The sequence below is a fragment of the Diadema antillarum genome, unplaced genomic scaffold (genome assembly GCF_040938485.1).
Source record: "Diadema antillarum isolate AM-2024a unplaced genomic scaffold, OU_Dant_1.0 scf00000122, whole genome shotgun sequence".
Lineage (NCBI taxonomy): Eukaryota > Metazoa > Echinodermata > Echinoidea > Diadematoida > Diadematidae > Diadema > Diadema antillarum.
Genome location: NW_027271011.1, coordinates 815,594 through 841,402, shown reverse-complemented (window position 1 = coordinate 841,402; position 25,809 = coordinate 815,594). Strand labels below are relative to the sequence as shown.

General features: G+C 36.6%; 1 long non-coding RNA gene across 1 annotated transcript in view; it reads right to left on the bottom strand.

The window, feature by feature from the left end:
- Positions 1-8,599: 8,599 nt before the first annotated feature.
- Positions 8,600-25,809, bottom strand: part of LOC139720106 (uncharacterized) — a 140,312-nt gene continuing 123,102 nt past the window's right edge. Inside the window, exons 2-3 of the long non-coding RNA XR_011710147.1 lie at positions 16,596-16,660; positions 8,600-8,719 (exon numbers count right to left, since the gene is read on the bottom strand). This is a non-coding gene — a long non-coding RNA (uncharacterized lncRNA). The remainder of the gene's footprint in view (positions 8,720-16,595; positions 16,661-25,809) is intronic.

The window sequence follows — 25,809 nt, the reverse complement described above, 5'->3', positions numbered from 1 at the left end:
TTTATAAGGCGCTTATTACGGATGTTTCTAAGCGCACAGATTACCGAAAGTCCTGATTTCTTTTGTAGTTAGTTGATGTCGTTGTAAAAGCTTCCACTATTTAACCTCCACAGAATTTCCTCTACCAAACAGGACAGGACGCCACGTTTAAGTTCCACCCAGGTATGTCACATCATGATTAAGATTTTATTCCACTCATCGCTTTTTACTCATATTCTCTCTCTCTCTCTCTCTCTCTCTCTCTCTCTCCCTCTCTCACTTTCTAGTCGGGGTAAATAGCTCTTGCTTTCAGTCCGAGTCTACGCCAAACTACAGGTATATCGTTATACTTGAGACGTCACAGTACATTATTCTAATCTGCAACCTCACGATTTTTTATATTCCGGAGTATACATCTTGCACATGCAGACATACATACACACATGATTCACACGTTATCAATTTACACTGATAAGGTTGCAGACCAAACTTAAAATGCATAGAAAACAATAAGATGTGGTGATCTGTTAAAAAAAATAATAAAGAAAAATGCTTATTCATACATCAAAATTTTATCTAATAATCTAATGAATGCCCATTCGAAGGGCAAATTAGAGCAAATCATTAGAATTGAAAGCATTTTTGTTAAAATATCTGCAACCAAAATCATGACATACTTTGCTTGAAAATACTTAATTCATTTCAAAGCCTATTTTCTAGAAACCGAGTTATCTGCCAAGGGACGGGATTCTTGTATTGTTGGTGGTATTTTGAAAACTGAGTAAGACATCTGACATGATATTGGAAAGTAATTTAGGGAAAATCCAAGTTAAATCCAGAGTAATCAGAAAAATCTAAAACGGATATAAACTGTCGTTAAGGAAAAGGCAATCTCGGTTAATAGTATGCAGCCCTATAATCTTTATCCGTTGGTGGAGTTTTGTGGGCACTCAGTCTTAACTAGAGTTCTTTTTCTTTTTTAAGGTCGTGTATTATTTGAGTACAGTGTATCTACAATTAATACATGCAAACTGACGACAAGACGGTCGATATTTGCATTTTCTATCAAGACCGATTTAACCCACTCATAAAGTTAATCAAACAATCTGTGTTTTTACTGTGTACAGTTCCATACAGTTAAAAAAAAAATACACAATTAAAACAGCATTTTACTTACCTGACACATCTGATGTTGGAGTATGTCGTTCATCAAAATGTAGAAAACAGGTCAAAGGATGAGAGAGTGAGATAAAATTGTTACAAATAATCACATTCGGACAGCGGCTATTTTTTTTTCCATCATGCTAACATTAGTGGTGGATCTCCAGGAATAACAACTACCCAGCGACCCTCGTTTTCATGTTGCCTTTAACGAGGGGGCATGCAGTGACCACCACTAAACTTTTTGACAAGCATGTAATCTACTGTAAACCTGTAAACGCATCTGTTTAATATCTATTTCAAATCAAAGTACAGTAAAAAAAATGTGCAAGAATACACACAAATTAATAAAACAAAGCATATTAAGATATGAGCAGACCTTCAAAAACATAAGCTGTCTCAAGGGATGGGAGAGATATATTATATTTATTATTCAACAGCGATAATATCAGATATATTACGTATTGATCATACGCCCACTTCCATTCACTCTGTTCTGCGTGGGGGCTCGTTATATCAGACAGCTACTAAGATCAATAGGCTGTCACTCCCGGGGAGCCTCGGGGGAGGATCCCCAGAGGGAAATCGCTCTGTCTTCGGGAACTTAATCATCCTACTTCGACCAATCGAGGCATTTTCACATGTTTTGGGGATCACCACTCAAACTGATCACATTTCAATCGACTTGCAAATCTTCTCCATTTTAAAAGCTTTTGAGGTCAATTAATGATTGTTGCAATGACTTGAGTTTTGTTTGGTTTTCATCACCTTCTTGTACACTTATCATCTCTTCCCAAGAAATGCAACAAAATGGAGCTCATTTGTGCTTCATCATCTACGTAATTTACGTAATCATTTATTACTGAAGGCCAAAGCAATCGCATCAAGAAGACTGAACAATATGACGTGAACCTGCATCACAAAAGCAACAAAAAGTCACAAAAAAAGTGTTTAGAAAAACAGCTATAACATAATTTCCCATTTGTTTTATGATCCCAAACTTACGATATTGAACAAGTAGACTTGCTCCATCAGACACTGTATGAAACTCAAGACTGACTATGTTGCGTGCGACTTTTTGTTGGTTTTGTGATGCACGGTCACATAATGTGTAAGATCGAATAAGGTTGTATATCATTTGCAGCTCACCAAACAATTTTAGTACAGAAGAGACTGGGACTTAACTCCAGTATCAGACATGGCTACTTAAATGTTCTCCGAGTCCATATGAAATTACACGTTTGAACATTACAAGCAGCTGAAATACAGCGCATGGATTGTTTTCCTTTTTTTGTGTGTAAAATTTAATGCATTAATGTGGAATTGTAAGCCTGTTGTCATCAAGTTATTTCTAAGAAAATTCACATCCAGGCCAAATGGAATGGTAAAATCTGTGTTAGTTTTTGTTTTGTTTTTTTTTTGTCGTTGTACTTTTAAATATGATACTTTGTAAACAATTTAAAGGTACTGTTTACTATTGGTAGCAGTGCTTTAAAAAAAAAGGTTGAGATATTACATATGATGCATACATATGTGTAGGTCAGTTGTATCACAAAACATCCTACATAAAAAAATTTCGTAATAAACCCTCAAATATAATCTCTATCTTTCTCACTAGACCATAAGTGTAGATGGTTTAGTCTAGAACCATTTTCATAATGATAATATTAGTCACATTTTGTATATCTATATAACATTGATTATACTGAATTTTACATTGGTTATTTCTATCCCTAACTCACATCATTTAAGAACTATTTTGAAGAACCAAATCTGGGCGTTTGTTTCATCTGCAAATGACAAATAATGTCTTTAAAGAAGGAAGCAGCAGAGGTGGCAATGCGACAGATGAGGGCACTATACAAGAACATTAAAATAGTGCCGCACTCGAAAGTGTATTATGATCACAAACGCACGCTCATACTGAAAAGAATATTAATGGGCAGAAACTTCTACCATATAGTTAACAAAAAAAAAAACAACTTCTCAAACCTAATGCCATCATTTCAGGGATTAATTGTGCGATGCTTTCGATCGTTAAGAGGGTGATAATAACAAAAATTCGGTGGTCTGCTACGACTCCTTTGGCTGTTTCGGATACAACTCCATCAGGGCATGACCTTACAATTATGAAGAGAGTTCGGTGAATTACGTCAATTATGGTTCATAAAACCCTGCGCACCCTGACCTTTCAACGAGAAATGTATACAGATTATTTTCATATTACGTCGTTGCTGTTCCGATATTACCCTACAAAGCTTGTCAAGGTGTAACATGATCATAACAAAAAGTCACCATCATCTCACGTAGTCATATATTATAGAATTGACCTTACAGAAGCAGACTCTAACATTTCCAAAGTGAACATTATCAAACTTTGTTAATAGCAATTTTCGTTTGGTTTTGTTTTGTTTTGGGGTTTTTTCTGTTTTTTTTTTTAGATGTGGGGAAGTTGGACTAAACTTTTTTGTTCCTTTTTTTTCATCATTTTCCCTCAATCATAATATACTCTAAATAAATCACCGAGCTCCCTTTTCCCCAATGTCTGTTTTTATTCTGTATTTTGTAATTTTGGTATTGTAAGATTATGTATATACATTTTTTGTGATGACATTTCATAACAAATATGAAAATGAATTGAATTTGAAACTGAAACCGAAGTTGACATTTCAGAAGCTAGGTTAAGACGTTATATTACGCTATGTAGGTTTAGAAATTAAATAATAATTTGACATGTGAAAAACTTATTCATGTTACAAAGAATAACCTCTGGCACAGAAGTTGGAATAACAAATAGCGAAAATAGATTTTTCTTAAGTTTACACTCACAATAGAAAGAAGAAGATACACAAGTGGTTTCAACCACGCCCCTCCCCCCCCCAAAAAAAAAAAAAAAATCTCTCCACATTAACTTATTTTCTTTACTGCTCCGTATATAATGATAATCAGCACAGAGTAAACAGGGTAAATTACCGGGTAAAATAGGGTAAGCAACATCTCGCTTAAGTCCTTTAGAGTGTAATTACACTTCGACTTTTGATCATAAAGCACGCAATTTAGCTTTTCGCATTTTTTGTGACGAGTTCTCCCCATGGCGATTTCTAATAACCAGCACATCAACGAAATAATGAGCTATTAATTTCACGAATGAATATCTAGAACCTTATGGAATTTTTTTTTCCTCTGAAATATGTTGCGTCATGTTGTACTTACCAGCTGTTATAATGACCCAATGATGTGTGACGGCGTTAGGTGTGGAAGGAAATGATACAAAAAAAATGGTTATTATATAAATCATCTGGTAGGAAAGGTGAAGGTTAACGAAATCGTTGATCATCAATATCAAAACAGAAAACATGAAATACATGTGTACAAACTTTGCTAAGAGCGGATTGGTATAGAAAATTATGCAACGGGCTGTTATGTATTTACATACCATATTCAGGCTGACTTATCAAGAAGACGATGATAGTAAATTGTACAAATTATAGAATCGTATAAACATCGAACGCTATTAAGGGAAGAAGTTGTGGAAGTTCAGGTTTTCATAATAATTGTCATGGCATAGTGATATTGGTAGCAAGCACATGCAAATAAGCCGAGATGAAAATGTTTTCAACTTCTAAATCTTCTATTGGTCATTGCATAGAAATATCATAAATTATAAAGCCTTGATTACCAGGTTATGTTAACGACGTCTAGAAACAAAACAGATGATACGAAGGCAGGTTCTTTAAAAGAAATTGAATCTTAAAAAGATTTGTGCATATAGATTAATAAGAGACCTGTGCTATGCATTATAAGTGTCTAATTTGCAACAATACGGTTGCTCATGAAAATAAAAGAGAAAATAACCCCCATTTTCTGGGAAAAAAAACACGTAGAACTCTTGTGTATTAATATGAACATCAGATCCAAACTGATGGGGAATTACATACTTTTAGATGCTTATGAAGTTAATGAATTTGCTCAAAGTTCTATAACATATTGTGACATGTGGACATAATTATGGAAATAATTTGTGAAAAATTAATTCTTCAGCTTCAGATACTTAGCAGTTGTGACATCTGCATTTCAATGCATTTTTGCCATTTCTAAATCCTGGATCGTCATGGATAATTGTAGCAAATATTATCATGACGGCTGTGGAACAAATATCTGTAATTCCATCCACCTAACAGTTTAGAAAACAATATAATGAAAAAACTGATTTTTTTTTATATAGTTTAAATGTCAACATTAGCAGAGAAACGCACGTATATTCATTTCATACTCTTGATATTTAAAATGTCGACTTATTTGGGAATGTACATGCATGGTATTACTTACGCTTCTTCCCTGTATAGATCACACCGCCAATGGAATACGTGAGAGAGAGAGAGAGAAAGAGAGAGAGAGAGAGAGAGAGATAAAACAACTTTGCAACTCCGACGACTTTATTCAGGTTTTTGTCATAAAGGTTAAAACATACGCGTCTTAGTTCACAGTTTGTTTTTATTACATCATTGTACTGATTTCGTGTCACTATGTGAATTTTAATGTCTCATTGCGATTACATTTTGTTGGACATGAAATGAATAACTTGAACATGAACTTGAACTTGAAAAGATATCAATTAGTTATACTCATTCGCGTTAGATAAATCATTGTTTGTTTGGTGTGGGTTTTTTTTTTTCAAGTATAAAAAGAACCCTGAAAGTTTGACCTTGTGAAAAAAACACACATTACATTAGATGAACACATCAAGACTGGTATAGACAGTTTTCAAGTTAACTGCCTATGTTCATTAAAATTTGTGTTTGATAGTGGAATGATGGTTATACAATGTTGTTCTCGATTTATCAACATTTTAATCAAATTTCCCATTCAATTTTGCTTGTGTTTGAGCCGTGAGTGTCTTATGACTGAATTTACACTGAATAGTTGAATAAAACGCATTTTTGTTAATATCCTCTTAAGGATTGACTCTTCAAAATTCAAGTTAGCCCAGCTCCATGAGATTTCTCCTTTCTTTCAAACAAAACATGGCAAGTAAGAATATAGCTCAGGCCTTAAAGCAATACAATTATCATTTCAAACAAGCAAACAAATACAAAATCATTTTGAAACTATGTGAAATTATAACTAGACAATACCTTTATAACCCCGTCTCGCTCCCTTTTGTAGTCTCGTAATGTTTGGCTCCTTCAATATTCAAATTTCAAATTTCGACCAATCAGCAAAGTGAATCCATTGCAGTCACACATTTACAATGTGCACAAAATACGTCACACAATATCTGGTTGGGTCAGCTTTGTTTACTCAATTAAGACTGACACATCGAGTTTGATACATATTGACGTCATAATTACCAATTAAATAATTTTCTTGTAGCCATCAGCGAGTTTCGAAGAGAGGGAAGAATTTATGCATGCAAATGAACAAATCAAAAACATTAAAGGAAACAGCAACTGCATGATAATGCGTCAACCTATAAATGTGCTGGTGAGACACGATCTATAGTGGAATTCCCAACAGAGGACTGTCGGGGAGAGTCACATTATAATGTGAATCCGCGTACCTTTAACATGTGTCTCCACATAAGATTCGATATGTCTTGCGATTGTTTCGTTTTATACCTCGACGATCAGAAAGAGTATACAGGGCAGTTCGCTTTACGTCGCGACACTGGAGTGAACAGATTAATTTCCTTTCTCATGTGTGTGGCACTAATAATGACGTCATCATCAGCAGCTTTATCAACGCACCTGGGCCCACTGCAAACACAAGTCTGTACGCGTGGGACCAAGATGACGAAGTAAGTCACGTTCTATTTGCGCAGGTGAAACATACTTGATTTATTGACACGGTCAGCATATACCTGGCAAAGAATTCCTAATTCAGAACAATGCCGTCCGGTCTAATACATCGATAAAGATATGTATGTGTCTTAGTGAGTTTGTGTACGTGTTATGCTAGTGTGTGTGTGTGTGTGTGTGTGTGTGTCGCCCTGACATTGAAAAAAAAATCACACAATACCACGAGATTATTCAGATTTAGCTACAATGCACTGTTATACTACTCATCATAACATAATTCATAAGGCAGACTTTTTGATATTTTTTATGTTATTGAACAAACTCGCCTAAGAAATCTGAAAGGAAAGGGCTTATACTCTTGAAAGCTTTTTGTTTTAATATCGGAACGGACAATTTTGAGGCGGCATTATTAAAACATTTCAGTGGATATTCAAACTCAGCAAAAAAAAAATGAATAAAGTCGAAGGAATTTCGTGGCAATACACTATAATTTGATGATTATGAGCGGAGAGAAGAGAAAATAGAATGATCATTTCGGAGTTCAATAACGCAATAGCGTAATAAACACTGCACATCATCTGACATGGTCGGAAAGGAAATTTGTGCCGTATCTATTATATTGCTATTTTGATTCACCTCAAACCTGTTTATGCTGTTAATCTTACGATGTCTTAACCCTTAGGCAAGAAGAAATTCTCGTAGATTCGGTGATTACATATCTTTTGTTCGCCTCCCACTTCGTCGTACAACAAAGTAATCAAAACTAATGTCTTTCCTCGGGCAAAGGATACTTACGATGATTGAAAAATAATTGGAAAGCGATCTCATGAAAGGATTTCGTGGTTTGACACTTTGTGCAAAAATAAAAAGAATGTTCCACAACCTCATTCTGCTTGCAGGCTTAATAAAAGGAAGAAAGTTATTCCATTTAAAGAAAACCACATGTCCATTTACTTTTATGAGATATAGCGTCCATATTGACGCCAGGGCATAAACAGAACTACATTACTTTATCAAACATTGCTATAAGTATCGTCACAATGACGTAATGATTACAGTCCATCTCCTAATATAGATCTAATATCATCGGTAATCCCTTTCAACAACATTGCGAAACAAAGCTCTTTCATCTAAGTGTTTGTTTTGGGTGTTCGATGTCTTTGCATGTGGGCTATTCAAACTTCAAACACCCAGAATACAACATGGATGGGGGGGGGGGGATTTCTCAGTTATGGGACTAAAACTGTGGAATCAATTACCTATTCAGTTACGCCAACTGTCATCTAGAGACACATTCAAATCCAAACTTAAAACGTATCTGTTCCTATCACACTGAGGATTAACTTCAATCCATAATGTTCAGAAATAAATTGTATTCTTTATCTGTTATATTTTTGCTTGTTGTTTGTTATTCTCTGCCCTGTAGTAATGTTGTACATGTATAATTTTTTTTTTCCATTTTTTTTTTTGAAGCGTCATGAGCACCAAAAGGTGAACCTGTGCGCTATACAAACAGCCATTATAATTACTACATATTCCCCGGTCCAAATATTCGCAAATGACTAAGCTATCTGGTTTACAAATTGGCTTGATTGGTGACATTGTTGTTGTTTTTTTTCTGAATTAGCCTGAACTGTGGGTACCAACGAATTCTCATTATCCTCTATTGATTCTGGTATCCACTCACATCTGTGGTTTGAAAGAAAGAATAAGAAAATTCATGACAAGAGTATGAAGATACTCACCAAATTATTTTTCTTTACGCGAAAGTCTGCTGAATCCTGCAAGCAAATAAAAGACAGAAGCAAAAAAAAAAAATACAATTCAAAGCATTACTGACTTCTATGAAATGACTATGAATGCAAGAAAAACAAAACAGGAAATAAATTGCATCTGTATCGAAACTTTGCGACATAATGATACCAAGGTGCAAGTTTCTCATACCCGTGTGCATAAATTTGTGAGGGATTACACAAATCCTTAATATCTTTTCATCGCTTTTCCAAGAATTCCTTCTACAACAGGAAGCAGATAACAATGAAGCATCTTAAAGACAAAGAAAAAGATAAAAGAGACACTTGATGGATAGATATATCCGCGCGAATTTTTAGTCTTCTAAAATAAAACAAAACAAAACAAAACAAAAACAATAGCCTCAGGGGAATCTGCCAATCAGCATGTCTGTGATTATATGATATTTGCTTGGTTGATGAGCAGTTGACATAAATCCAGACCCATTAGACCTGTACCGACAGGTGGTTACGAGTAGTTTTTCCACTGAAAAGGTTCATTACTTCGTAAGTTCGTAAATCCGAACATAAAATCATGTTCGCTATTTCGAAGGATCGGTTTAATCCGAAAATGAAGAAAAAGGTTCGTTATTCGGAAGGTTTCTAAATCTGACGACAACAAAAAATCCGTTATCTGAAAATGAAATGAGGTTCGTTATTCCGAAAGCTTGGTAATACGGAAACAAAATAAGGTTCTCAATTCTGAAGATTCCATCTACAGGTATCTGGTATCTGTGTGTTTCGGAACAACAAACCTTCGGAATGACATGCCTTATTTCATTTTCGGATTAACGAAACTTCAAAATAGCGATTTCCCCCAGTTTCGAATTAAGGAACAGTCGGAATTAAAAAAAAAAAAAAAAAACCTTCATTTTCAAAGTACCGAATCTTCGGAACAAGGCACTTTCGGAATAACGCTATAAATGTTTGGATTAACGAATCTGAATTCATTCTTAAATAAACGAGCATCTAGGTAAACGAAATTGGTGTGAATGACGAAACTCCGGAATAATTTCATTCTCGGATGAAGAAACCTTCCGAATAATAAATATTGCCCCCCCCCCCGAAAATTATGCCTTTACGAGATTATCGTATAGTGATAAACTCACTCTGTTGAAGAATGTCGGTATTTTGTTTATTACAGCTAAATCATCAGCAAATCCAGGCTGACTTGATGATACTTTTTTTTTTGGTTCTCTTTGACGTAATTACATGTAATCCAAGACAATTCATAAATTCGTCAGATATGAAAGAATTCAAATAATATTTTCAAATGCTAATTAGAAGCAAACTTTACACATACTTGATTATTATCAATAAAAATTGATACACAGCTAATGCATAAAGTAGATATCATAGAAATCAACTCAAAACTTTTCAAAATAATGTGCATATAACATTAGGGCACGCCCAACCCAATACAAATAACTCGTTCACTGCCTCTCTTCCAGAATTTTTCAATATTGTGCTAAGTATTTCAGTTTTGTGCTAAATATTTGCAAATAAGTATTTCATAAGTTGTTGGCTTTTTTTGAGTGGTTCAAAATATACAAACTTGATTTTTAGTGAAGTTTAGTGTTTTTTCTCAGCTGAAGCATAACTTTGTATTTTTTGCCAGTACGCAGGTATACATAAATCTGCATCATTTATCCTTTGCAAAATCGAATGTATAATCATGTTTATGATAGAATTCCTGGTTTATTTTATATTGTGTTTTGTTGGGAAAAAGAAGAATGAAAATAAATGAATTGACTTGAATATAAAATGTGATAGATGGCACTCACATTCTGTCCCTGAGTCCTCCACATTTATGACACACCAAGAAATACAAAGGGATCTTTCCCTGTCATTTTCAAGGAAAATGCAAGAATACATAGACATTGCTCTTTAGATACCTCGCCAACGAATCGTGCTTTGCCCGAGGTTAAACTCCACAGTGGCACTAATAAGGATTATATCTACCAGTATTTACCTCTCTCTGTGTGTCTTTCTTTGTGGAAAGGGTATTGTAGTAGGGCATGGTAGCAGAGAATTGATAGGCTGGAAGCAAGATCTATGGGAGGACATAGGATGAACTGTCCTGTATGGTTCAAAGCGTGTCGTTGCATTGTGGGTCTTTGCTGTTCAAAACTGCCCGACTCGGAATGTGTCTCGCAGTTGAGGGCTAGCGGCCGACCAGTCAAAGAAAGACGCCTACGCAAATATGCTCTCAACAGTAACCATAAAGAATATCATAGAAGGGTAAAAAGAGAGTGTCACACTTCAGAGCAAATGGACATTTTATTCTGAAATGATTACTGATTTCTGCTGACCTTTTGCCTTACTTTGCCATTTTGTCAGTTCGATTGTGTATCAAGTCCTTATTGTACTACGTTGTATTTACTTATTTCGTTAAAAAGTGGTTATTCAAAAAGGAATGAGAGCAGGTTTATCTTGTAAAACGAGACAGGAAATTATTTCTATGTGTGGGCGGTGGCATACACCAATGACTTGCAGTGGTGCGGCAGATACTAAAAGGAAGAAGTTCTCGCAGATCCTCGACAATTAAACTGTCAACTGAAGAACCAGTGAAGAATAGATATAAACTTTTGTGATAGAGGTAATAAAGTGGATCAATGCTTGTAAAAAAGCGTTGTCTCATCTAAAAAGGACATGTACAGCGGTTTATTTTCTATCAAAAGATAGAAAAGGTAGAGATTTCTACACGAACGTAACTATGCACTACATTTGTCTTTTCTTCTTCTTTTTTTTTTTTCAGCTAATAATTCTTTAAAAGTCAGTTGTTGAGTGATTTGTTAAATCAGTGACTTAGTTTTCTTTTTCTTTTTTTTTCAATAATGTGCATGCCTTCGCTCGAAATGATGCCACTTGCTTGTTGTTGTGTTCTATTTCTGCTTTCTGCTTACACAAGAATCACAGATTCTTAGCAATGAAAGCGAGCAATACAGCAACATTACTTGTACCAAACGAACCACGAAAATTCATATGCAAGAAGCGTAAACTCCCGAGCATTTCAAATGTTTACTACTCAATACATCAGAGAGTTTTCACCAATGAATGAGACACTACTGAATATGTAGAGTGCAACAGCAACAAAAAAGTCATATAGATTAAGATATCCACTACATTCTTATAATAAAATATCGAGCATCGACAAATCTATTATAAGACAAATTTATAAATGTGTATCTGCGAAAAGGTCGGTGACCATCACTGTCTAGTATAACTGAGATATTGAAAGTGGCTTACAAGCATATGGTATGCCAATACACATAATGCAGGTGAGATCTAGTGATATCATATCCTTTTTTTAACTCGTAAGTTATTTACTTTCTTGAAGATATCTACTAGCTTTTCTATTATCGAAAATATACCGTGTATAGTGCTTTTCCTAAAGGAGTATATAGACAAGACGTAATGTACCTTAAATCTCGAATTCGACCACACACAGATTATCTGGGATTATTTCACAAGCCTGCAAAAAAATAAAATAATCGTTTTCATATTTTGGCTGCATCGCTGGATTTGGCTTCATGCACACGAGCTCTGCCAATTTAATACCGAATTGACCTATCGTTAACCCAAAAATTAGCATATAATTAGCATAAATATTGCTAGGTCTAGGTGATGTATAACACGATTTCTTTGTCATTGATGCTATCACCCAGTCTGTAGCTTTAATGATGAACATCAGGGCCCTGTTTTGTGAAGAGTTGAAATTGATCATATAGTTGATTTCAACTGTAAGTCTATGGCAGCCTGTGTGGTAAGGAAATTTAAAATCGATGTTATCTTTTGACAAAACGGGGCCGAAATATGATACTGTTCTTGGTACTGTATGCAGCCATAATTTAACGATCTAAATTCAGACGATATCATTATATCTTTGAACGCCAATCCTAGATCAGATGTTTATGTAGGTGTAGGAATAGTAAGTACATTGGAATTGCATCGAAATGTTGTTATCGAATAACTTGCCATGGTATTTTGGTTGACAGTTTGGTCGAATGCCAATAGTCAAAACCTTAAAAGACTCGCTGGGGGAAGATTGGATGACTGATGAAGAAGCACATCTCTATTATCATTAAATGAGTACTACCGGAGTATGATGCAGAAAAGATGTATTTCGTTCAGTGATGTTTGTATTTATACATAGATAGAGTCTTCTAATGAGATGAAGCTAGAATCTTGAAACTTCAGGGTTTGTCATATCTATATTTTTTCGGTTGACGCATAATGACATGAACAAGCTGACGGAAAAGAAGTTAAGGAAATTTTACGGCATTTTCCTGAAGTAAAGGTGAAGGACGACACTGTCGTTCGTGTGGAAATAATCGTACAGCAGAGCGCACCAGAATCTACCGGGTGCACGTCACGAGACCGACACCCACGAGCCATATAGCCCACGAGTCATACAGCCCACGAGTCATACAGCTCACAAGTCATACAGCCCATGTGTTATACAACTCATGATTCATACAGCCCATGAGTTCGACACTAAGCTAATCCCATAACAAGGCCCACGAGACCGACACATTAAGCCCCGCGTTGTATCTGTCGAACTCGTGGCTATTCTTACCTATAGTGTCGAACTCATGGGCTTTATTTGCCTAGTGTCGAATTCGTGGGCTGTACGACTCGCGAGCTGTATGACTCATGGACCTGTTTTTAATGTCGAACTCATGGGCTGTATGACTGGTGGGTGTCGGATTTTGTGGGACGACCCCGAATCTAGCATTTTGTTAATTGCATAACCATATTATGCACAAAATTTATAGCCAGGGTGGATCTACAGCGAACGTAGCTCCATGGATGAAGCAGCTTTACTTGATCACTGTTCCAGACGTCTCGCGGTGACTTCTTTAAGTGGGGTTTTCAGGAAGTGATTGACAAAAAAAAAATTGCCTTTAGGCCCTCACAACACTTAACTTTATCAACGTTGTGATATTTTCATGTATAGAGATAGACCTATCATACCTTTAATATGGATGCTAATTAGGAGTCTTACATTGACCTTTGAACCAATAAACGATGGTTACTCTCAGTCATTACAGTGATTTATAAAGCCAGATAAATGATGGCTGTGTTGGTGTGTGGTGCTCGAGCAATTAAACGGTACCCTGATTGATTGCTATATAATGAAGGTAATTGTCTCTAGAGATGGAATACCCGTTGGCACGACTCGGAAGAACGCCTAGCAAATCGGGAGACAATACATCAGCGTGAGAGACAAACTTCCGCTCCACTGTTTCTCTGAAATTAGTAGAGCTCTTGCTCGATTGGCATTTTTAGAGCTTCTCAAAAGGTTGAAGGTCCAATGCGGCAGTCGATTAGGAAAATCAAATGAAAATGACAAACTGTCTGCAATCGATGTGAGATCATTTAATTTTTCTCCTCCATCAGTCGTGTGATAACATCCACTCATCAAAGAAGTGGAGAATAGAAGTACAGGATCTTTTAAGCATTCGTTCAACACAAACTTAATTTATTAACACGGTCGGGTTAAGCAACGTAGTTATCTCCAATAATCTCAGCTCACACTTAATAGAGCGTGTTTTCTTATTCTCATCAATTTTTATTTTTAACGCACTTTTGGTCTTCATTTCTGAACTACTGAAAAAAAAAACCCGGAAGCTGTTAGCTCCTTCCTTCAACACTGATTTCTTTATTCTTCCTCCTCTTTTTTTTCTTGCGTTATTACAATAATACTCTTTTCATTGATTCCTCTAATTGTTTTCCTACGATATAGGGCGTTTCCGTAACAGGATCATAGACGAGGAAAAGAAAGTACACCACCCCCCCCCCCAAAAAAAAAGGGACAAAAAAAATGCAAAATACATAAGGCTGACGAAAAAGATGGAAAACGGTGAGAGAAAGTACCGTGTCATCATAATCTGACAGTGGGGTGAGTGCATTATGGTGGGAAATTCATTGTAAGCACAATTGATAAATTGCAGCAGTCATGAAATAGAAAATAAGGTATGCACTTCAGAGTGAGTATAAACTACAAAGAAAAAAGAGTCAATATTTGTTACACATTTTGTAAAGTTCTTAAAGACAACAATCGTCCTCAAGCTTAATAGGTAAACAGTAAGAGTAAAACACAACAAAATCCGACTGGTATAAAATATATAACTGAAAGGTAAAATGTGAAGAAACTCGATAAAAGTTTACAATCCTGAAACCCACACGTCGGAATCAAAATTAATGAAAAATAGCACCAATGTGGATGATATTAAATATGTACATAGTATTGCTGCCAATTCAGGAAAAAAAAAACCAGTGCATGAGTATTGACCGTGGTCCATACTTTCGTCATTTTTCCCAGATTTTATGGTTATGATGCTTTAAAATGAGTTAAAGATAATATAAAGTTTTGGTACCTCAAAAGTTTCCCTGAGTTTCCTTGTCTTAGTTTGTGTTTCAGGTTAAAGTACCTTTCATATAACTAACACTGTGAGACTTACTCGCCCCAAAGTGCTCGCATGTCTTAGTAATCATGCAATAATGGTTTCGTACCAGAGCAGAGCGGGCTCTGAAAATTTCGAACGAGCCGTTAACACGAGAGCACTTTGGGGCGAGTAAGTCTCACAGTCAAGTAGTGTGTTAGTTATATGAAAGGTACTTTAACCTGACACACAAACTAAGACAAGGAAACTCAGGGAAACTTTTGAGGTACCAAAACTTTATATTATCTTTAAATACGAAAACGATTGATCTGGCGGATTTACTGTGCAATTCACATCCAGAAAGAGGCTCGCGATAGTAGATATTTTGGAAGATAGGGATTTGTTTTCATATATGCTGTTTACATTTCCTGCAAATGATAATAACCTCGGCTTAAATCTGCAAAAGTTATCATATGCTACATGAGGGACTTTGTCTTTAGATCCGGGTGAATCATGCAGTTAAGACAAATAAGAAGAGGATTTTTTTGTTCTTATATTTCTCTTACTCCCACTCATTCTCTCTGGGTGCTTAAGTAATAATTCTTCCGCCTTAACACTGCTGAAAAAGAATAGAATTGTGTATTAGGTATATCAATTAGCGGATTAGACCTTTCTCGTGCAGGGCCTATTACATTCAGGTGACATTTAACATAACCTCCTAATTTGTAAGTCAAAGCAAATTCGGAGTTAACGGATTTCCGTCCTCCTCTTTTGTTTCTTTGTAGTTTCTATTCAGCTGAAAAAGAGTAAGTCATATCCAAACGCATGGTAATACACCCATATGTGTTTGGTTGTTTTGTTTTGTTTTTAAACACTTTACTTCATTTCATAACTGTTTCTCCTTCCTGTTAACTCAACATCAGTAAGGTCCAGTAAGCTTTTGATCCTTTTCCATTTATCTTTTAAATGTGCTTTATCTATCCATCACCTTCGACCGCCTTTCCGTGTTTGGTGACTCTGTTTCTGTACATGAAAAGTTTAGAGAAAACAGTTAAAATGTCTACGCAAATTTTGATAACAATTTCACAAATATTGCTTGTTTTGTAACGAGTGCATTAAGTTTGAAAAGCTTAAGACTTTTCGTGGTTGTGAAAGTGGCCTCATTTAAAACAAGAACAAAAACATTATTTCAATTAGGTTTTGATAGATAGTACCTCTCTTGTTTGTTGTTGAATAAGAGAATCCACACGTTCAATTTTTTTGTTATGTTTTATGTTTTTTCTTTGAAAAAACGTGAAATATGAAACAATATAAAAAAGAACAAAAGCAAAAGCTTTGAAAACTGTGTTTATCTGTGTGTATTCAAACTCGTCATATATCATACTCTCTCAACCCAGATTATATCAGTTTTTTCTCCACATTCATATCTGAGGAGGTTTATCTGAGGTATGTACAGACAGTGTACTATTTATACTCACGATTAAATTTGTTCTCGTCTGTCCGTTGTGCCCTCTGAACCACGGGTAGACAGGCTGTGCGCCACCTATTGGGGGAAAGTAAAAAGGATTCACATTGAGTTTTGCACTTTTCCGCACCCACTTACTCACACACAAATACGCACAGACACACAGACACACACACACACACACACACACAAATACACATACACACGGCAATTACATACACATTTTTTTTATATGTGTTCAAAAAAGATAGAGGGATATGGAATGTGTTTATATAAATGTTATGATTGAAGATGATCACAAAATGGGATACTTTATAAGCGCTATTATTTAATATTTCCAATTGACGTCATTTTATTTCCTTTATTTCATTTCAATTAAAAATACAATTGCAAAATTAAAAAAAGTAAATGCACATAATCATACAAATTCAATACAACAATGTAGGACTAAACTTGGAAAAACATTAAATTGTATTGCAAATACCGAATTTTAAAGTAATTCCATTAAAGGATACAGCAAAAATGAAACCTTTCCTGTGATACCTCACGGAATATGTTTGAAGTTATATGATTGGGTATATCAAAAAATTCCCTTGCTTATTATCAACTTTAATCGCAATTATCCCAAATTAACAAGAATGGAGTTAATTCCCTTCGCGATCAAAACTCTTCATAATTTGTAGAGTATTGCTATGATTCTACCTGTATGATTATCACTAGATGTCACTGTATAAATAATTGTTTGGCAGTATGGAAGATAAAATCCAGTAAATAGATTTGGTATACAATGAATCATGGATGGAGATTGGTAAAGGTGTACATTGAATGATCAAAGATGATACAGAAGCATCTTCAAATTCAAAGTCGGTGCAGTTAAAACTATGACGCAGTATTATGTACACACACATTTTACGACTCTTTGTGTGTGTGTGTGTGTGTGTGTGTAAGTGCGCGCGCGCGCGCGCGCGCGCGAGGGAGTACTTTATTTGTAAAAATTGTAAAAAAAATGAAATGAAGTGGACCCATAAGCAAAGGCGTCCATAATACAAGATACAGTAACAAAAATCACAACGGTAACATCATATTGAAATAAAGCGTGGCAAGGAATTGCATGTTTTCCTGCTATCTACGCTAGAAACGCATAATAATTTTTGCCTCGCCCTGCCCACTATGCTATAAAATCTTCAGTTCTTTTCATGCTTAACAGTAATTGATTGCATACTTTTTTTCTTCTTTCTCTTTTTTGAGTAGGCCGAAATAGCCCTGTTCAATGGAGCTCAACACACTCGTGTCGCCAACAACGTGGGGCTCTACATCCATTGAGGCATATGGGAAATGTAATTGATCTTCAGATTGATGGCAGTGTCGGGGAGCGAAATTACACAATCAGACTCCGAGCCTTCTCCCAAGAACACGGTGAAAGTCGAGAGCTCATTAGCCGCCTAACCCACTGCGGGTACAAGGTTACGATGAAGTTGGTGTTTATCGTCGCCTGGGTAAGCACTGGGCCCTCAGCGGATCATCACGCGTGAAATGTAGCCCGCTGGCGGTGCTGCTTCAAGAATCGGGTGACCGCTCAGTTTAGCATGCACTCATGTATTGCCGCATTTTACCTTCGCTGGTGATAAAACACGTCTCTGAACCAGGCCTTTGCATTATGGGTAGAGCCGAAACTACTCTTTCGCCGCGGGATATTTAACCCCTCGGGAATCGCTCGGCTTGTCTTGATGTAATGTAATACCTTTTGCTATAAGCTTTAAACAAGAGCGAGAAATCTTCTTTCAGAGACTGGCAAGTTTTGTAATTGACATTGCGTCTATAGGGCCTATCAGTCATAATGCCGTATATCGTCAATGTTTTGTCAAGCAATTCCACTTCATACCTTCTAACCCTTTGTACTACTAACTCATTTGGTAAGCATTTCCTGTGGTTGGAAGTCATACACCTTAGGTGACTGTAAGTAAATGGAAAAAGAAGAGTAAGAAGAAGAAGAAGAAAAAGAAAAGGAAGAGAAAACAATGCTGTCATGACGTTGCGAGCCCTAATTTAGATTTGTTTGGTAATCTTTAAGGATTGGTCTGATTTCTTTTCATGAGTTGATATTATCTATGTGATAATAATTCATTAGGAATTGCTAAACGCATGAAATTTTAGTGACACACTACATGATAGTCGAGTTTTTAATAACTGTGCACCGGTAGTACCGTTTTGTAGTTCTGTGTTGCTTTGGTCCTGTACTTGGGGTTCCATTGCTTCATGCGCCGAGGCAGATAAAAATGTTATGAAACTCAGAGGGTGTCACGTCGAATTCTCTTTGTTGTTCCGGAATGTAACTCATGGTTATCTCTCTCCTAAATTTCATCTTCTTAAAACTATATATTCAATAGCTTATCATGAGTTCACTGTTTTACGCAATTTCGGGGGAAAAAGTGTACGTGCACATTATCACATTGTATGGTCAGAATTTCTTATGGCCTGGCCTGCATACTCTTTGCAACACATAATGAAAAGATTGTTGCAAACACATACATCATCAGATATTACCACGTAATGGATTGCTTATTCAATAGCATAGGACAACCAATCAATTCGAGTGGGAACAGCAATTTATATTTCCCCACTATATAAACACGGTAAGTATAGAGCATCTGAATGGTTAGCAGAAGGTGAGTGGGAGCCGAACATGGTTCTTTTCTACGATTTGTACAGTATCAATCAATACTCGCCATGTTCTTCCATAATAACGTTCTTCTTCTATCTTGCCAGCATTGCCTTTTCTTCTTTTTTTTTTCATTCGTGTCTCTTGCGGTACTCAACACGTAGCGGTATATCCATGACATAGGGAGATATGAATGTAAACATTGTTTAAGCGGTAATCACAGTGTGTTGGTTTCAAGGAGTGACTTTCAAGCAATTAAATTTAGCTGAATCGAGAGATTTTGAAGAAACGATTTCACAGGGAAAAAATTGATTGTCGAATATTGACGAATAAATAACTGATTAAACATGGATGAACGAAGGAATGAATGACACAGTGAATGAATGAATGAATGAACGAATGAAGGAATGAATGAATGAATGAATGAATGAACGAATGAATGAATGAATGAATGAATGAACGAACGAATGAATGAATGAATGAATGAATTTATGAATGAATGAATGAATGAATGATCAAGGTGAATACATAAGGATGCAAACATATAAGGATAAAGTCAGATGGACACTACAGCTGAGACTTATGTTCGGCACTGGCTCTCCATCGCATTCAAAGAACGATACACCTTCATTGAATACACCAATCACCAAACATGCACCCTGACATTCCATCATCTCGACATATTAGATACACTCAACACCAAACATGCATATTTGTAGGTACACGTAAGCACACTCGCACACCAAATTCCCCAGTCTCGATTCATTAAATAGGGCCTACACCTAACACCAGGCATGGACATTCACATACCGCAAGACACACATGTCGCACACGCAATACCTGGATCCCTCGATCTCGGTAGAGTTGAGGAACGACATAATTTCGTGTTATCGCACTGTGATAAATGCATGGAATCACCATTGTGTGTGGTCATTACATCACACATTATACACTACATGACACTACACATACGATAGACTGAGGACATAGCCGCGGGAACACATCTGTGAACACTTCACATAATCATGTCAGTGTGTATCGAGAGGAGGGAACGTGCACTTTTCATAAAAGGCAGAGACACCACTTTTCATGCTCATTACTAAATTAACCATCATCTTAACCAGAATCTACTACATTGTACGTCAAAGTACACAAAAAAAATGGCGCGCATCATTGTCACGTGCCACTCAGTAACACTAAAAGTGTGAACAAAGAGGGCTCTCTTTCCATACGTTTCGACAGCAAAGGGGTCAATGCACTTGCGTTCATCCGGCTTGATTATTGAAGATCTTGGCAGGGTCATTGACTGATATGTCAATACATCTACAGTTTATGTCTGGGCAAAATCCTTGAGCTGGATACCACAAGAAACCTACATCTTCCGGTAATCTGGCTCGTCCTCTAACCGACAGCAGTAAATTCACGAAGAGGATAAAGAGAGGAAGAACAGCAACAAGGCTCCCGTCTGATCGATGAATGACAAGAGGAAAAATTCTAATTTAGATGAAAGTCTATGAATACTTCAACGTATGCATCTTCATTTCACTAATCTAAAAATCTGATATAGATTGCCCCTCAATAAAGAAGAAGAAGTCTTCAATGGCGCCGGATTATAAATTTTCATGGGGCAATATGCTGTCAGATTTCGGAAGGAATGCTAACGATATGCATAGAAAACGTCAAATTTGAAATTACTTCAACCAGCACAAGATCAGTCAAGAAATTTACATCAGTGAAAAATGCCAATGTCACGTTTATTTTTCGTCATTCATTACGACACATGTGGCATGATTTATGGAGATTTCATCATGTTTAATGTGAGGGTTCTTTTTGCTACCGTAACGTTGTTTGATAGTTTAATTTCTTTTTTCAACTTAAGTATACCGATATACGCCACACTGGAAATTAAGTGCAGAGAAGCGAAGCAGTAATAGTCTCCAAAATTGAAGAACATCAAAGAGCCGGTCCGCGATAGAAGTGTTGAATAAGAAGCAGGTCGTGTGAATACTGACTGACCCCAGTCCTTCCTTTAAAGCGTCCTATATAGTGTGAAATCGCACTATACTGACATCATTCGACCCAGTTCTCTAAAACTGCAAAATCTTCGTGTTGCGAAAAGCGCGTGTACTCACGCTGTTTGATTATTAATGCAAAAGAGTGTCGCCAACGAAAGCGTCTCTTAGCTTCCATTCTGCATAGTTCCTATGGACACGAGAGTAGAATGTTCGGCTGCATTACATTCAATTCTGCGGTGTCATTGACAAGAATTTTAGTGTGCTCCAGTTTGAACGGAAAAATTCGAGTCTTTCATTTTATATTACAGTATAACATACTAGCAATTTTGTTATTTATGAAAAAAATCGTACTATACCCTTAATTTTTTCATATTTTTTTATATTTTCATACTTTTAGAATATAAAGATCAACCAAAATGGCAGAAGTAATACAACTGGAAACTTTGCCTTGGAGAGCCGATTGGCGCAGGAAACCCCATAGCACTGCATAACTGTCCAAAATCCTTAGTATAGAATGGGCTTTTGAACATCAATAAATATTGACAAAATGATCGGTTGCAAAGTAAACGGAACGAAATCAAACGAAACAATGTTGTGCCTGACTGCCGAAGGAAGACGTACAAAGAAAAATGCATCCCACTACGTCCTTGACGTTTCTAGGTTAAGAAGATTTGGAGTACGAACGCAACAGGAAAAAAGAAAAAAGAAGAAGAAATGAATATGAAAATGATGAAAAGGGAATGTACTAAACAAATTGAATGCTTTCTAGGACGAGGGAGATTCAAATACAGCATTCAAATCTCAAATTATAACTGTATACCCTTTGTCACATTTTTATGGGAAAAGGCAGAAGCATAGACGAACATTGCGTTATTCAATTCAGTTTTTACTTCGTACTACAACCATTTCTGACCAAATGATTTATTGGCCACACAAGTACATAACGTCAAAATTGATATAAGTTAGCAATATAATATACAATACAATATAATACAATAACTACAATAGACATAATTATTTATAGCGCTCTTACTATAGGGTGTTTCACAGCGCTTTACAGCATATCTTTAACAGCTGCTGTATACTCTACTGCGCTGCCCAGCAATAACAAAGAATTGTGTATGTATTTATACCATATGTATATATGTGTTGTATAAAATGTATTGTAAATATATATACAAATATATATATATATATATATGTGTGTATATATAATACATATTATATATAATTATATACACTCTTAAAACATCCGAGTCAGAACTGATCTGGAACTGGGTCCGTTATGGTCACACACCGTTCCGGGTCAGAAATGACAAGGAATGGGGTCAGATATGACCCATTCAGAGTCATGAATTGGGTCAGGGTGACCCCATTCGGGGTCATCACGACCAAATTCCAAGTCATTTTTGACCCGGAACGGTGTGTGACCCCAGCGGACCCAGTTCCGGGTCAGTTCTGACTCGGATGTTTTAAGAGTGTATATATATATATATATATATGTGTGTGTGTTCATTTGTTTTTGTATATTATCATATTCATACTGACACATCTAATTTAGAATAAAAACGTCGTATACATTAATGCTAACAGAAATGACGCAAGCATACATTAAATTTGATATTGTATCATTGAGGGATACAAGTCATGACCTTCCATCACTTTCACCTTTGCATGGGGATGAGACACAGTAAAAACAGTCTAGCATTCAGCAAGGCGAAAGTGGAGACGAACAAAAGAGGCCTCGAGAAAAAGCAAAGCAGCCATGAAGACAGCAGTGAGGAGGCCAAGCATGGCAAGACAGTAAAACGATACAGGCGAAGTTACGGACGACTTTGCTTCCCAGCAAACAAGGTTGTTTGGATATCTGGCTTCGTGGCTACCGCCGGGACATATTTAGCTGGTCACGGGAGAAGTGGATCCGTTAAAAATGCCCGAAATGCAAGGCAGAATGGCCATGTTACAGACGATCCCTGTTCCCTGCCATTGTCTGCGAGAGGCTCTAGATACATGCATTGTGCAGACGTTGTTGGAGATGGGGAGGGGGGGGGGGGAGATATTTCGTTATTTGTACGGCAGGAAGCGTACTTTAATCTACATTGACCATTGTCTATAGTAAGAGCACCTTGTAGTTGATGCTTGCACGCATGTCATCAGCGATGACGTGGTAACACTCCATAGAAAGGGCAGGAGATACTGAAAGTGCAATTAATCGATTCCATAACACATTCTCTTCCATCGGGAACGGCGAACGTTAAGGTGGGTTGTTTTGCAGGGGCTAGTTTTCCTCCTCGAGTGCGGGGCGTGAGAGCGGCACGTTTACTCCCTCGGACACTCACCGGGACGAGTTTGAGATCCTCTGGAGCTTTAAAGAGGTGCCAACTCCAGCCTTTAGGTATTGTAGTACTCGGCGCCGCGGAAATTGGTTAGGCAGATCGGTGTCTATTGCGTTATCAGGATGCCATTAAACGCGTTTTGCTCTTGTACACTTCCAAACTTGTCAAAGCGAGAAGGTTCCGTTTCCTTCTTTTTGTGGTTTATTGGACTCCTATCGATCGACGTGATGAAAGAAATATCGTTATTTGACCTTTGACATTTGTCACTGCTACATACACCTGTGACGCTGTACAAGAAAGCTGCGATTTTTTTTTTCGTAGCATTTTCTTGCATGGACACAAGCTCTATATGTTCGCCTGATTTTGTAAATGTTCAGATAGAATCAACGTTCACCATATCCGGGGAACGTTTAACGAATGTCATTTGAATATGCAGCTCTCCAAAATATAAAGAAAAAAAAAAAGCTACACGACACTCACTATACCAGACTACTGCATGTTGAAATTTGATGAAATGCGCACCAGCTTGTCAGTTTTAAAGGAATCTTCACTACTATCAAATTTTTGTATTCAGTAGGCGTATACTTTTCGTTGAAAGAGGAAGATTCATTCGGCCATGGACTCCTAATTTTTGTGAACTTCTCGCAATAGCAGTGTGCCGTTGATTGCCAAAAATGCCTAATTTTGAGTATCCCCGTTTGTTCTTAATCCTTTGTGTGTCTTGGGTGCTTATTGGCACGGAGAACCCCATAGCATTGTACACAGCATGCATACTGTCCGTAGTCCGTGGTACAGAAAAGGTTACTTTTATGCTTCGAGACTGCCTAATGCAGACTTTAAAAAAATAAAGTCTTCCATAGATGCCACGTAGTAATGTCACAAAACCTACAGATTTGAAGATTTTGAAAGAGATCAATAACGTCTATACAGTAGAGCCATTCGTTCATGGCAAATTATTTACGGACTGGAATTTCGCGCCAGTACTTACGATTCGTTAAAAATAGCCAAATGAAAAGAACTTATTTGAATGAGGAAAAGTCTTAACAATATGCCTATGAAGCAGAAGAGCTCCTTCGACAGTTTTTTTCTTTAAATTGACCTTGGTGTCTATTATTTGAATAAGAAAAATTAATTGCATCTGAGACACAGGTGCTGCGGAAGTATTCCGAAATTTATCTATTATATTTTTTGTAAGAAGTCAAGGAGAGTTTCACCTGTTGCGACACCATTTACCTTTTCCGCGGTCGCTTTGAAATAATTTTGTGATCTCCCTTCTTTATTTATCACACGGAGCTCGCCCTTTTCATACTAACTGGGGCCTTGAAAGATAAATGATACAAAACATTTTTGATGCTGCTCAAAGCTTCATGAAATCGCGATGAAGGCTGGAATAAAGAAACCCCTGCCATTGATTATAGGATTACCAAGGAGAGATCGAAAACTCAACTGGGACGAGGTTGTGTGTGTTAATTCTCAGGATTATTAAGGGTTTCTTGTATTCCTTATAGACAGTGATCGAAAAAGAACCCGAAGTCATATTTTCCTGCGTTGAGTCATGGATTCGATATTGAAAAAGGATTTTTCAATCATCCCAGTTTTAGCCAAAGTTGAATCACAACTGAATTGTATACACTAAAATGTAATCAAAATGGCGTCATTTACGGTTGCCTTATATGTGAAGAAATCATATCAACGTTGAAGGTTTGAGGCAAAGTCGACATACTAGTTGATACAAGTACTATAATCATAATACCTAAATTGACTTTACGCACAATTGCTTTCATATATGACAAATTGCTTAATTCTTGATGTCTAGTGGTGGTGACTACATCAGACGTTGGAAAACTCAATTTTAAATCATGAGCAGAAAAAACAACAACACTCAAACGTAAACACCATCTACACTAGTTGGTTTAAATAATACGTGCTTTCCTATATAACGTTTGGTATTGAAAAATAAACAGCTAGAGATTATATCATGATCCTAACATTAACAACATGTCTAGGGAAATGTGTTTTGACGCATATTTTCTTCTTTTTTTCTTGATAAACGTGATGCATTTTCATGTTCTCCCAAGATAGACTTGCTATACCATCACCGTCATCACGCCACTGAGGTGGAAGAAATTATGGTGTGCTTTCTAATCCGGGGAAATTACGATGGTCATACCTAAAACATCTCTACTTAGGAAAAGAAGAATCAACATGATCAATTAT